This window comes from Rhinopithecus roxellana, chromosome 6 (genome assembly GCF_007565055.1).
Source record: "Rhinopithecus roxellana isolate Shanxi Qingling chromosome 6, ASM756505v1, whole genome shotgun sequence".
Taxonomy (NCBI): Eukaryota; Metazoa; Chordata; class Mammalia; order Primates; family Cercopithecidae; genus Rhinopithecus; species Rhinopithecus roxellana.
Genome location: NC_044554.1, coordinates 141,711,036 through 141,722,567, shown reverse-complemented (window position 1 = coordinate 141,722,567; position 11,532 = coordinate 141,711,036). Strand labels below are relative to the sequence as shown.

Genomic DNA, 11,532 nt, shown 5'->3' with positions numbered 1-11,532 from the left:
AATGTTGGCTGACTAAACTGATTGAATAAATGAATGTTTATTCATTCACTGTTCATACAGAAACAGTATTATACTTTTTTTTTTTTTCCTGTTGTAGGGCCACCAGCTGTTTGGAGAACAGTGAAGGTAGAATCGTATTAATACAGCCACACATGGTCTCCCACTAATTATACACGTGACCTTGTTCAGGGGACTTCCCTCTCTAGACCCTGGTTTCCTCATCTATAAGTGGGTGAATTAAACCAGATAATCTTTGAAGTCCCTTCCTGTTATTCCTTGCAATGATTCCTGTGTGATGACATAGCACATGCTTTAGCGTTATTTACAGTGTTGGGGCCGGCTGACTTGCATGACACTCACTGCTCTTTAAAAAGGACATGAGTTGAGTTTAACAGGCAAGTGAGGAAGACTGCAAAAGTAAGGAATTTATTCCATCCCACAGCCTGGTAGTTTTTGTTGTTGTTGTTGTTGTTTATGTTTCCGGAAGCAAAGAAGATAAAAAATGGAGTTAGAGCACAGAAGTTCTTTTTAATGCAGGGTAATATTTTATTTAGATCAATTAACTGGATAATGGTTTTACTCAAAGGACAGTGATTTTCATATTCATAAAATATTAATGATTCCAGACCCATTTAATTTCCACACATCTGTTAAGCACAGAAAAAAAAAAGAAACCTAATGATCTAAGAGAAAAACACACTTAAGGATAACATTTGGTTTGCAGATCTATCATTCTGTTGCCAAAATGAAGTTACTGAAGCTTTTGTAGTAATTGCTGTGACCGGGCAGAGCAAAGGCACTTATGTACATTCATGCTGGTATGTATACACATGTATTTACGCCTCTGGAGCCCATATTAGAACCTGCTATTTCCTGAATGAAGCTTAAATTAGATAGTTGTATTCATTGATGCTGTTGAGAAATGGATGTTCAATGTGTTCTTATTTAAAAGAGAGACAATGAGTAGACAGCAATACAGGAGCATCAAATTACTATGTCCCAATTTATTTTTTAGTGCGATTCCTGCTGAAAGGTCTTTCAGGAAAACAACGACATTCAGGAAGTCATCCTCAGTCTCTGTTGGTGAGTGTGTTTATTGAGAGCGTGCTTGGTAAGCCTTGAACAGACTCTGAGGTTTAGAGCCCCCACCCCAGCCTTATTTCCCCTACTTCTACTTGGTCATATTGCCTCAGCTTTATCTGAAATGGGGTAAATACAGAATGCATATGAGGACCAAATGAGATAACCATGTAAGTATATAAAGAAACAGTGGGAAAGAGCACAGAGTGGTCATGGTTGAATTCACATCTTCAAAAGTTACTGCATTCAATATTACTATTTTCATTTGTCACAAATTTTGTAGTCCCCTTGGCTTTCACTAGGCAAATGTGAAAATTACCTTCTCAGAGTACTCACAATGTCTCTCTTCCATGTTACTCTGTAATTGTAATGATAAAATTACCACCACCATAAACCAAGACATCTGCCACCTTCCAGGTAACAAAGTTATAATCCAATACGCCTGCATGGGGGAAGAAACTATTTGTTCACATGTTATAATGTATGAAACACAAATTGCATGTGAAACCAGTTATACAAATTGTGAAATATATGTATAGTCTAACTTATTTTGCAGTAGTCCAAACATCTCAAATATTAAGTTGATCATGAATTAAAACAGATAAAATATGAGTGCCATATTTTAGAGAAATCTACCACTACCACAATAGATTATAGTCTTCCAATTTCAACTCCTCTGCTTTAGACTTAGAAAAAACATTAGAATGTGATTATTGTGGGGGTAAGTTGTCATTTGCTCTCTACTTGCCTCTACACTACTACTTCTTGATCCCCTGTCTGGCCAGGATAAAACCACTGCTGGGATGTTAAGATGGATCTGGATTGGCAGCAGGGGAAATCACCATACCCAACTGTATCTCCCTTCCATCTTCATGTTCCTCACGAATATAGAATTTGTTTTTCTGCAAAGATCTTTCCAAAACCGAGCACTACAAAATGAAAACTGGGCATCTCTACTTTTTGAAAGCTTTTAATGACTGCTTTTATTAATAACTAATTGCCCTCTTTTTTGTCCCCCCTCCACAAACCACTTGCTGCTACCTTTTACCAAACTCGTGACCAGAAGCCCATGCTGTGAATCTCAAAGTGGGTGAATCCTGGTACTTAGGTTCTCGGCCTTCTCTGCTTTATGCTTCCTTGGTATCAAAAGTTATCTTCTGCTGTTACCTGTTGAACTTCTGTATTGAAAAGGGTTCCTCCAGATACCATAATGATTACTTGTCTGTGTCTTGGAGTTCCTGGCTACCTGATTTGTGTGCGAAATTTAACTACTTCAGTTCATTCACCTCAGGTTTCCCTTTGGAAGCCAAGTGGTTTCAAATCACCTAAAGAAGGCTGCTGGCATTGACACCCTCCTGAATAAAAGAAGGGAGCACACCACATGGCCTTCTTTTACCTAACTCTTTTAATAGCATGTAACAATGTGTTCTGTGGCCAAAAGCATATTTGTTGACTTGAATCAATATTGAGAGTCCTTTCTGCATATCTCTACTTCCTTAATGGCTCTTTTAGTTGAATTCTTAAATATTTGAGTGTTCATAATTGGCCACAAAAGATAAAATTAGGCATAAGAGAAATAATATAGTATACAGTACATCATTCTTGACCTTATTAAACAGGACAGAAACAAAAATCGTGAAAGAGCTTCTTAACCATAAACGTACGAATTTGACCACCACTCTTTGCAAACTCTAATAGAAAGATATGATGTTTAAAACTTTTCCTATCAATTATAGGGCTATATTTTAGCCATTCTAATTCAATGTTGGAAATTTGAGTTATATACACTTTTAAAACAAAAATGTATAATGTACAGTAATTATTTCTATTTAAGAGTTGTTTCTTTATAGAAACACACATTTTAATATGTCCATGTCAACCATATTTATTGTATTTTTCCTACTCAGGGCTAGTCTAGAGTGTGTGATCAATAATATTTGCTAAATAGCTTTTTTAAAAATACACATTTTAATTAATTGCTGACTAAATAAACATACGGCCCACAGATACATCTTTGATCAGAAGCTAGAATTGACAAATCAATTCATAGAATCCATAGAGTGTGGAACAGGAAACAATTCTAATTAGCTGTTGCTGTCTCTTTATGTCTAGGTCTTCATAAATTATACTTTGTTGCTAACAAGTGATTCATACTATGGTGGTACTGGTGATAGTGTTTTTTTTAAATCCTGAATTTTCTTATAACTCTTGATTTTCTTAAGACTTTCCAGCAGTATTTCCTATGATGTCTAAGAATGGGCTTTTCAGGAATCTCTGGGATCAAAGAGGTTATTTCAACTTGAAAGATGTTAAATTCACTTAATTAGCCAGCATCCACAGATCATTATGTTCTCCTTCATAATAAAAAGAACAATTGGATGTTTATACATTATATTAAAGTAACAAACCAAATATTGGGAGAGGGAGCAATGCTGAATAGGGTCCAAAAAGGAACTTATATGTGTGGACCAATATATTTTTCTCTGATTATATATATTTCTAATTGTGTAGATATGAAACTGTTTTCCCTGCCATTTGACAATTCTAAGAAAAAAGAGCTAAATAAAAAGAAAATTCCAAAGTTGTATGAATTTAAATAGTACAAGTATATATATTTTAAATGATTAGTATAAATTTAAAAGAAACAGCTTAATGAAATACAAGTCAGTTTATTTTATATTCAGCCTACAGCTTTCCAAAGCAGCAGTTGAACATTTTGTTGAGTTTATACCATTCATTCATTCATTTTTTTTCCTTTCTTTCATTCAGAAAATACTGGATGTTTCATATTTATTTCACTGTGCTAGTTTCTGGGACTGTGTAAGTCATATGCCATAGTTCCTATTCTCTATCTCTAATTTAGGAGGCATTATTTTTATTTAGTGAAATATAAATCAACATAGAGAAGAGTCAGGTGGTCATACTGAGCAGCCAGAGAGGTCTAATTCAAATACCTTCTCTGTCTTTATCAGATGAATGACTAGAAAATCTTATGTAAGTTGAATTTTCTTACCAGAAAAATAGGGGTATTTTTTCTTATCCTAGGGTTTTGTAGATTAACCAGATTGGCAGTTTAATGTGGTTAACTGAGTTTAGACATCCTGTAATAAATTTCAAGGCCTTTTATTGGCACATATATAGCTAAGAGTTCACGAATATCTTGCTTTAGGCTGGAAAAATGGAGGCTTCCTTCCATTAATTTGGAGTTTGTCACAATAACCATTTCTCTTGAATAGTCGTTGAAAAAAGTCAATAAATGTAAGTAAACTCTGCTGTCAATGCTTAGAAATTAAGTAAAACAAAAAGCACCTGAAGAAATGTAAACAATGGAGGATAAAATTGTTTGCTGATACTTTTACTTTAGAATTCTACATCATCTAACATGTTTACATTTTCCTTAAAAAGTCAAAATGGATCCCAGACCCTCCTATCTGGACTGTAACATTCTTCAATGTATTAAGTTGTTTAAGGAAAGAATATGTACCCTCATGGAGAAATCATGTGGGTCATAGAATTTGGACCATTCTCATCATGCACAGAAGTTCTCACAGCAAAATAATAAACTGATTGAAATATAATTTGGTTTCCTTTGTGACTTGACTACAGGTAAGGAAGAGGCTGGCTGTGTGGATGAGGGCAACTTGCTTTTTACAATAATTATTTGTCATTGTAAATTAACAATTTGCTCTTCTAGTATTATATGGAAGTCCTTGATCCTGTTGATGGCACTGCCTTTGCTTTTGCAAGATTAAAATGAAATGAAGTTTCTGAGATGTTAACTCAAATCTTGACCCCAAACATGACACCAAGATGACTGGATACAAGAAGAAAATTAATGTCACCTCAGGAAGTATCTCCCCCATACTCCATCAAGAGCACTTATAATCCCGTAAGCACTGGCCACATCCCCATGCACCTGGGAGCAATCCATTTATTTTCTAAAACTTTAAAACTTCCTACAAACCTGATTTTTCAGTTTTCAATGTGTTTCTTAAAGTATTTTATCAAGATTTTTTAATTTATTTCCAAATACTGGCTTGAATTTTTTTTCTCATCTGAACACTGAGTAATTCTAGGGAAAAAAAAGTTATATTTGGTACTTCGTGTCTTCAGATTTTGATGCAATGACTTTATAAATTAGTCTATACTGATAGTGTAAAACTGGGTTAAAAAATAAGAAAAGGAAAAAACTTAGACCCATGTGGAATAATTTACCAATATTTACTTTAAGGTATAAAAATGTGAATAAATGAAAGTAGAAAAACTGGGCTGAAATGTATCCACCACTCTTTTGGTAATACAGTAGTAGGTATTCATTATGATTTATTTTCCCTTGAAGCATATTTTGTCTTTAAGTTATTTCGGTGTATAAGACCGGAGTACATTCACATTTGTGCTTTTTTTTTTTCTTCAATAAAACTATTGCTGCATTGTTCGTTCTAATATTTATCTCTGCATTGAATTGCTTCTTGAATTTTTCTTTTTTATTTTTAAGTTTCATATTCTACATGAGAATGTGTTTACTTCTCTACTCTGCTGCCAGGAAGTTAAATGTAACCGTAAAACTTTATTGGAAGGTAGAAAACAGAAAATTTTTGGAAATTGAAATTCTATGTCTTTCTTCTTTTGAAGAAAAGATTTTTGTACCTATGTGCTTTGGGGATTTGACATTAGTCATTTGGTTGACCCTAGCAAAGGATGTGAACTGAATCCTCTTGAATGAGATCATTTTTGTTGTAAAATTTTTTGGTATTCTTTGTATAAAACTGATCTAAAAGATTCTATCTATTCTGATTGTTTTTCCCTCTATAAGGAAGTATATATATTTTTTAATGTTATCAATCCCTGTACCTATTTGTTAACATTTCCTTAAATGTGTTTTCTCCAGATGTTGGAAGTTAAAAAAAAGTGCTTGTTATTTTTTCCATTGTCACTCTTTACTACTTTCCATAGGCAGCATATTGTGTAAGCCAAGAACTGGAGGAAATAACAGACGTGTGAGCCCCAAAATTATAGGCACAAAAATAACTTTCATAAAATAGGTTTTAAATGACACCACTTTCCAAAAAGCCAGCTCTAATTGACTCAAGCCTAGAAAGCAGTAACTTAAGGGAACATTAGACACACGTCCACTGATCCCAGAAAACGTTCCATGGTGTGACAGTGTGACATTAGCGGGGATGATGACATTCCCAGCTTGCTGACAGCACATTCCAGATGGCAGGCCCGGCATTTTGGTACCAGTTGGGCCAGTTCTCAATAGTACTGTTCTGATATCGTTGAGATGATAGTTTACTTATGTAAGCAACTTCCGAGATCCCCAACTCCATGCTCACCCTCAAGAGATAGTAGAAAAGAAGAAAAAAAAAAAAAAAAAAAGATAGAACGCAGAAATAAGGGGAAACTCCTCTGTTTTTTTTCTTTGAATGCAGACAGAATCCTCACCCGGGTTTACGGACTGGAGCAGCCCGGGTTCCTGCTGTTCATAGAATGTTACAGATGGCTGCCTGGGCAGGAAGCCCTCCCCCTTCCTTAACGGGGCTCTGGGGAATGCAGGGGCCTGGAACCAGCCCTCTCCTTCCCTTCCAAACCTCTTCTCCAAACCCCTACTGAGTAAAAAAAAGAGAGAGAGAGAGAAAAGAAAAAAAATACGCACGTCCCTGGAAACATTTCTGCCAGTCTGTTTTTAGTGGAATCTTGAATTAACCTCTTCACTCCCGATTAGAATAGCGATTTATAACTTTGCCGACATCTCTTTAATGTCCTGAATCAATTTCACCAGCTCATTGAAGTACCATACCATTTGGGCTGAATTATAATAGTGCTTTCGAGTTATGCAACAATTTCAAGTGAGAGAAAGCAAGTTTGAATTCGAAAATAATTAAAAGTATTTTTAGCACATCAAATATAGTATTAATAGTGTTCTCTCCATTTTTTTTAAATCACATGTTGAATATTTTGTTTTTTTCGTAGTTTTTCCCTGGTGGCATAAATTTTATAAATACATTATCTCTTTGGGCACCAATAACAAGGGCTTAATTTCATGATCATACTATTTTATTTATATTTTTAAGGCAATTTCATTATCATGGTCTTCCATTTATAAACTTTTACAGCATACTAGTATACTAAATCAAGATGTTTCTTACAGATAACTTTTATTTTGGGCTTTTTAAAATTTTTATTTTAGGTTCGGGGGTACATGTGAAGGTTTGTTACATAGGTAAACTCTTATCACACATTATATGGTAATAATCTCATAATAAGGTAAACTCTTATGTACAGATTATTTCCTCACCCAGAAATTAAGAGGAAACAAACCAAATAGGTTATGCTAAAGTATAAAATGAACTGTTCTTTCTAACTTCATCATTGCCCTCATAGGAGAAGCAAAATATGCCACATAAAGAGTATATTTTTGTAGAACATTTATATTACATTTATTTAATTCAAAGCTATAGACTATGCAAACTCTATAATGCCTATGATAAAACGGTTAGGTATTTTGTCACATGAAGAATAACATGTTCCGACCAACTATATCTATACTGCACAAAAAGAAAAAAGCATAGAGAAAGAAAACTATTGAACAAGTAATTAGAGAATGTAACAGATGGAAGAGTTTAAAAAAAAAAAAACCCTTAATTTCATATTAAGCTACATCCAGATATTTTGTGATTGGTTATATCTATTCATTGATTAACTGAATAGAAATTGCCTTGCATGTTTTAAGCATCATGCTATACATTAAGGATTCAATCATGAGTAAAACACACAGTTCGGGGGAAGACACGCCAGTTTGGGTTTCCGTCACCGTCCATGTTCTGTCTAAATGAACACATGTCATTCCTCCCATTCTGATGCCTCCTTGGTCTTCACACCTGTCATCCATTCTGACGAGTCACTGCATACGCTCTGGTTATTTCCCAAGTTGCACCATTTACAAACATTTTTAGTAGCATGGCTTTTTAGATCCAATAGAAACTAATCGTTTGGTATTCTCTCAAATATTTTTAACAATGTATTTACCTTATATATGCTTCATTTCTGGCTGAAAACAAACATATAAATAAACAAAAACATAAGTGGAAATCCATTGAGGAGTTCTTTAGAAATGTCTTTTCTTTGGGGACAAAAAAGAGAAAGTGAAAAGAAAGCCTTCACTACTTTTGTCCTCATCTTGAAGATTCTGGTGTAGGGAAGTGAGGGAAGTGGTGCTACAACAGTCTGTCAATTGTGAGGGAAAGCAAATGGCGGAGGTGCTGACCCAGGGCCCTGAAACTTAAGTTGCTCAATTAACCCACCTGGAAAGGAAAACCTCTGAATTTCTTACATGAGCTATATTGATAATTTTCTTTTTAAAAACCACTTTTGTTTTGAAAATCAGTTACTTGTAGTCAAAAGCATCTGAACTGAAATAATACCTTTAGAGGAAGTGGGATGACTTTTATTTCCTAGGAATAAAAATGGAATGTCTTTACTTATATTCCAAGTAAGGGATTTTGTAATATGTATTTAGTTCATGCAGGTTTCCAAATCATAAAACTTCTTGGGAGGCATATTAAACTCCATAAAATCTAGATTCTAGAATTAAGTATTATTTCTTTGATAACCAGCCTTCCTCCATGCATTCTTAAATTTCAGTTTATCTGACTCTGATAGCTAACTTCAGGTGACTCTCAGCTTGCCAGTTTCAGAATCAGTGGTAGGGCCTATAGTTATACCCCACAATTTGATCAACCACATCATAAAACACTCAATAGAAATATTGGCCAACACATTCAAGTGAGAGCCCAGGCCAAAAGCCAAAGTTTCCATCTCTAGATTTAATTGTCATTGACTCTAAATATGTATTTGAGGAAAAAGAAGGCCTATTGGACAAATTAGAGCCTGTCGACATCAGCTCACTAACTATATCACAATCATTTTCACATCATGTATATCAAATGCAGCCAAATCGAGGGGTCCAGAAAAAAGACGCATGCTGTTTACACAGCACCTTTTGTCTCCAAGACTACAGACGTCTTTTGCTATAGTACAGTTGATTCCAGTTTGCATGAAGACAAGGCTTTTTGAAAATATATATATTTGAGAAATCTGAACAACTGATGTCACGCAGTTTATTGCTAAGTCGTTGAAGCCCAGGGGTTTTAAAAAGATGCATTGATTTCCTAAGCACAGAGAAAAATTTCATAGATATCCTCAATAAAAAACAAAAAAGCAAAAGAAATTCTCTGTGTATGTGTGTGTGTATGTGTGTGTGAGTGTGAATGATTTCATTTATTGTGGTTTTTACTGAACAGCTGAATAGAAAGAATCATAATAAAGATACATGAAAGTAGAAAAAGAACCTCTGTTGCTTAAGTGTAATAGATAAAACATGAAGTGTGCTTCAGGGAAAACAATCAAATCACACTGGCAATGCCTTAAGTGTCTACATGTGTAATGATTCAGCAAGGCCCAATGCGCTAATGACAGGCCATTGCCACATGCCACAATGCTACAAAGCAAAGCCATTCCTTTACATTGCCCTTATCCAAGTCCATTAAGAAATAATGGTTGTAAGATGAAAGTCTTGTTAGGGTTTCAATGAAAATGTTTGGCACACCACGATGAAAAGTCAACAATCTGCTTTTAACGAGAGACACTGGAAAAATGTTGGTTAACATACCACTGAAAATATTAATTCTCCTTAATGGCAGGATGCAACGTAGCTTTTTATAGTTTTTGATCCATGCCATAAATTTGGCTATGACAAAGGGGATATTCCGGCTTTAACTCTCTGGCAAGAACATTAGCTATTTTCCAGGCCTAAAAAGTTTGGTCCTTAGTATTCTTTGTAATGCACCAAAGGGCCAGATTTCTATCTTCAGAAGGACGGGCTGTGTTTGGGTATATGGACACACATTCACCTGTATTTGTGAGTGTGTAGTTAATGTGTGTGGGTTGACTGGGAGTAGTTTTCTTTGAACTTTCAGAGAAAGAAAAATACTACAAGTCCCAAGTCCCAGATTGTAGCATCATTGTCAGAATTCCAAAAATTGCAAAGCTGAATGAATGAGGAAGATAACAGCCTTACAAAATACAATGAGTTGGTTACTAAATGCCCCTTTCCACTGGATGTTGTTAGAAAAAGTATATTTTATCCTTTTTTTTTTTTTTTTGCTTAGCATAATTATAAATTTTCAAATTTTAAGGGTGAGAAGGAATGACCAAGGGGGAAAGTAATCCTCTCAGCTTAGAGCAATGAATTTTGGCTTTGAAACTTACATTTTAAAAGAGGGTTGGTTATCCTTGTTAAGAATTTTCGTATAAAATCCTTTTCTTGTAAAATACCTACATATATGTGTGTGTGTATACAGCACCCCCCACATACACACACACATACATATATATATGACAAGTATTAACATCAGTGCCAGACTTGAACATTTTATCCCTAATGCCTTCTCTCAACTCTGCCAGTGAATGAGTGTTTGTTTTGTTTTTTCTTCAACAGTATTGAAAGAAAAAGGAATTTTTTGAATTAGATAACTATAGGGACATTTACTAAAGGAATATTTTTTATTACTATAATGGAAGTACATAATTATAACCATAATGTTATAAATTTATTCCTGATTTTTTGGCATTCTTCAACAACAAAAACTTTTAAATTTAAAATAAGCTAATAGATTTATGTTTCTTCTATTTTAAATTTCAGTGTGTATCCAATATTTTAGAGCAGTGATTGAAAAGAAAGAAGAAGTGTAAATACAGGAAAAATAATTAATCACTGGAATACCTTAATTTTTTTTTTTTTTTTGAGGTGGAGTCTTGCTCTGTTGCCAAGCCAGAGTGCAGTGGTACAATCTCAGCTCACTGCAACCTCCGCCTCCTGGTTTCAAGTGATTCTCCTGCCTCAGCCTCCTGAGTAGCTGGGACTACAAGTGTGTGCCACCACACCCAGCTAATTTTTGTATTTTTAGTAACTAGTAGTTCTTTAACTTTCATGAACCCAAGCATCACTTAGTAGTGGTGAGTGACTTGTTAAATATCCAAGTTTCTTGATGCAGAGAGTCTAATTCAGTAGGTCTGGAATGGGGCCCAGGAATGTAAATTTAAAATATAACTTTCTCCTTTTCCTACTGATGCCATTGGTCCTTTTCTCAATTTTGAGAAAACACTGCTTTAGATCTTATGAAAAAATGTCTTGGACAAAGGGAGTTAGACTTATTCATGCCCCAGTTGGTTTCCTTGTTAGGGAATATCTTCATACACTCATAGAAAATGTGTGCTCCTTTTGAAGACCATGGAGGCCTCTTCAATGCAGGTATTCCTGTGTTGACTTGACAAGCACCTGGAGAAAATCTTGTAAAAAAAATTTGAATATCAGAGGGATGATTAAATTAAGTAAGCTTCAAGGTCACTTCCAACTTTGACCTTTATTCCATGAGTACTGTGTATGTTCAG

At 34.7% G+C, this 11,532-nt stretch overlaps 1 long non-coding RNA gene across 1 annotated transcript; it reads left to right on the top strand.

Annotated features, from left to right (window-relative positions):
• The first annotated feature begins 718 nt into the window (after nt 1–718).
• LOC115898228 lies at nt 719–4,978 on the top strand. The gene is made up of 3 exons (XR_004057923.1): nt 719–818; nt 1,016–1,083; nt 4,775–4,978. It is a non-coding gene; the product is annotated as an uncharacterized LOC115898228 (long non-coding RNA).
• The last annotated feature ends 6,554 nt before the right edge of the window (nt 4,979–11,532 follow it).